At 39.5% G+C, this 3,601-nt stretch overlaps 1 long non-coding RNA gene across 1 annotated transcript; it reads right to left on the bottom strand.

The window, feature by feature from the left end:
* Window positions 1-646: 646 nt before the first annotated feature.
* On the bottom strand, window positions 647-3,353 carry LOC137522736 (uncharacterized). The gene is made up of 2 exons (XR_011022424.1): window positions 3,258-3,353; window positions 647-1,173 (listed from the first exon to the last, which is right to left on the bottom strand). It is a non-coding gene; the product is annotated as an uncharacterized lncRNA (long non-coding RNA).
* Window positions 3,354-3,601: the final 248 nt, after the last annotated feature.

A 3,601-nucleotide genomic window follows, 5' to 3' on the forward strand; every position in this document is an offset into this window, starting at 1 on the left:
TCGAGAACCTTTTTAGATTCGGATCCGGATTCGGATTCGAAGAAATTGTGGATTCGTCCCATCCCTAGTTATAGGCATTATGGTCCACTCACATTTGTTTACAGTGTTCTGTAACAAACAAGGTTCATATACAGTAGACTGTAACTTACATATTTTACTGTTTAAAGTATTATCACAAAAAGTCAAATCATGTGTTCTGTTGCGGTCATCAATAACCTGTCCATAAAACGTAGGTACCCAGAAGTGCTGATCACCTTCTGGCCCAATTAATAATGGAAAAATAACATACTTACACATTATACTACTTTTAGTAACATTGTAAAGTGTTAATTGTCCCATGCAAAATGTATCATTGCACATCACTTTAGGTGCTTTGATATCTCTCCAGTGATCAGTTCTTATCATGGAACTGGACACGGTCCTCCAAACCTCCTCATTTCCAGTCAACAACATAGTTTGAAATAACCCTTTCTGTTGTTGCTGTTGTAAGGTTTGCATGGAACAGATAGTCCAGTTTACAATTCTAGTTATATCAACATCTGTTTCATACATAACAGAGGCACTTGCGTTAATTAAGTCAAGCAAATCATCATCTATTTTAGCTTGTAATTTTAAATGGCGCCCATATAGTTGGCATCCATTTAGCTTGTAAAGTTAAGACATCATTTATTTTACTTCCAGCGTTATGCAATCTATTTGCTAATGTTTCAATATCAAGACTATTAAGAGTTCCAGTCAATGTCCCATATCCTCCTAACAAAGTGTCATACCACTCTCTCCGTATTTAGTGTGGTTTAGAACAGTTTATGGCAGCTGGAAACGTGCATGAATCACAGTCTTTTAGGCATGTTGCCCCACCTTTGCACAAGTGGAAGGTAGTCTCTTTATATGCCCAGGGTCCACTTTCGCATCCATCATATCCACAAATATCAAAGTAGGCCCCACCGAGACATGTTCCATTGAAAGTAGCATTGAGAACGTCACATGCTTGCCTAGCATTACAGGTAAAGTTTCTCTGTAGACAACCCTTGGTTTTATTTCCCCACACGAAAGTCACCATGGATCCCCTGTATCGGTTACTCGAATACCTGAAGTCCATGCATTAACGCCACAACTTTCCAACCACACGATACCAAGGATCCCAAGGACAATGCCATAGACATGGAGATCAATCTGCAAAAAACCCAAACAAGTGTGACTTATTCTTGCAAATAACATTTTTCCTGTGGGATATATTCCCACTTTTCCTGTTCTGGCCTCATTACCAGCAGAGTTCGGTCCTTGCCTACTGCAATCACATCTGCTGGAGGAGGCGGTCCTTGGGGATTCTGACCCACATTTTAGCTCCAACATTTACTGTATTAGTAGAACCAAAATATTCATCACCCTTTACTGATGGGCTTTCCTCTCTACAAATAAAGGAATTAGGGTCCCTTTACACTTAATCAGCTGCTGTTAACTGTAATCAAAATAACAACTGATGTACAGTCCAGCGTCCGTGTCCCCCTATGGCCTCTTTCACACTATACACTGAAAAAACATTGAAATCTTTTCACAATGCATCGCCATTGGGGAAAAAACAACAAAAGACAAGAAAAAACAAAAACAAACAACAAAATTGTATGCGTACTAATGCATACTAACGCATTAAGTGTAAAAGTGCCCTCAGGAGAACCTGGGCTATACAACTCTTTGGCCTGTGTATACACAGTGTCCTCCCCTAAAAACTTTAACCCATCCTCTCTCCTTTTCCAATAATTAACTCACTATTTCCCAGGTTAATCATGATCGCTTTAATTTATTCTTGATAGTCGGAGTCAATTACTCCTTCTATCACTATAGCTCCTTTCTGAGCAAAACTGGATTGGGTAGCTATTTGCCCATAATGTTAGTCAGGTATTTTACATCCTATACCTGTGGGAATGGTTGTAACCTGTGAGGGGTTAATGATAACAACTTCTAAAGCATGCAAATCCAACCCAGCTGACACAGGTGTTCCCCTATATGGAGCTACCGCATCCTTATGCATTTTCCAATAAGGAATCGTTTCTACTTTAACCACCCCACCAGCTAGATTCTGGTATAAACAAAAATCTGTTATCTTCACAGTTTGTTTGTATTATTCTAAACTAGCATATGCATACATTCTAGCGTCTTTAACAGAGGTATTCTTGAACATATAATACACTCTATATCAGTAAGGTCTCAAAGCAAACTTCATACAATTCATTAGAAACAACTCAATTCACACTTCATCATCAACACATTCTGCCACTTCACGCCATTCAGCTAATCAGTACAACATTCAACCCTAGAGAAACCAGGCATTTCTCTGCAAGACAAACAAATCTCATTTAGTAACTAATGACCTTAGCCCGTTTAAAAAAAAACAAGCTAGGCCTTTCGCTGCGCATGCATGTGCCCGCTGTGCACATGCACCCGCCACGCGCGTGCCCTCATACACCGTTGCGCACACGCTGGCCGCCTCTGGCCCTATCCTCCCTCAACTTTTCCCCTGTGTTTCTGCGCCCCTCCCTGCACATGTGCAGTGCTAAAAAAACAAAACAAAACTCTGAATAGACGCAGAGACACAGGCATATTATATAAAAAGGTTTTCCAGTCTAATTACGCAATATTTTCATGCTACATTGCCATAATAGACTTCACAATTCTATTTCTTTCACACAGTCTCATCTAATCTAGCTTTCAGCTCAACAGGTAAACAATTTCACTCCTGCACAATTATAGCTAGAAACCAGGGGAAAAGTTGCTGGCACAAATGTCACCGTGACATCACAATCACATTTAACCCTGTAACCAAAAAGTGGGCATTTGCAGGGATTTGGAAGTTCTAGCAAAACCCAGCACAACACACAGTGTTGCACCAAACACACAACGCACACAAGAAAGTTGCTTTACTATTTCTCACCTCTTTAACCATTTATTTTATCAAACAAGATGCATGTCCCATGAAGTAAGAGTTAAAGGTCAATATTTTTTTTACTGCATGTACCCCTGAATGAAAAATAATGCTTGCCAAGCACCCCCAGCTGAGGAGAGCAGCATCTCAAACACTCACTGGCTCGCACACATTCCTTAGGAGCACTCACCACCCATGCACAGATGTATTTTTTTTAAAACATTCCCCTATGCATTCAGTTAAACAAAACCAGACATATGAATACGTGATTAATCAGGACTCGCTATAACAGATTCATCATATAAAACATTCACTAGAAACAACAAAGTAAACCCACCTGTCTTGTCCAGATTATATTACCATTTCAACTCTGCCAGTGCAGTCAGATACTGTCAATTTAAGGAATTTGCTTTACAAGTTTAAACACAGCACTCCAAGTTTATACTCCGAAATCTACCAACAAAGACACAGACTGTATTAAAAACCGTAGTAGTAAAAGCTGAGATTCACTGTCAGGTTACTCTCTGCTCCTTTTTCCCATCCATATTTTATCATCAAAAATATGGGGTTTTCCTTAAGAGGGACAAAAACAGCAGTAACAACCTAAAGAAAGTTCCCAGCTATTCCTAATCTTTTCAAATGGAACAAAATACATTTGTGCTAAACACTTCCAATTCCAAT

The sequence above is a fragment of the Hyperolius riggenbachi genome, chromosome 6 (genome assembly GCF_040937935.1).
Source record: "Hyperolius riggenbachi isolate aHypRig1 chromosome 6, aHypRig1.pri, whole genome shotgun sequence".
Lineage (NCBI taxonomy): Eukaryota > Metazoa > Chordata > Amphibia > Anura > Hyperoliidae > Hyperolius > Hyperolius riggenbachi.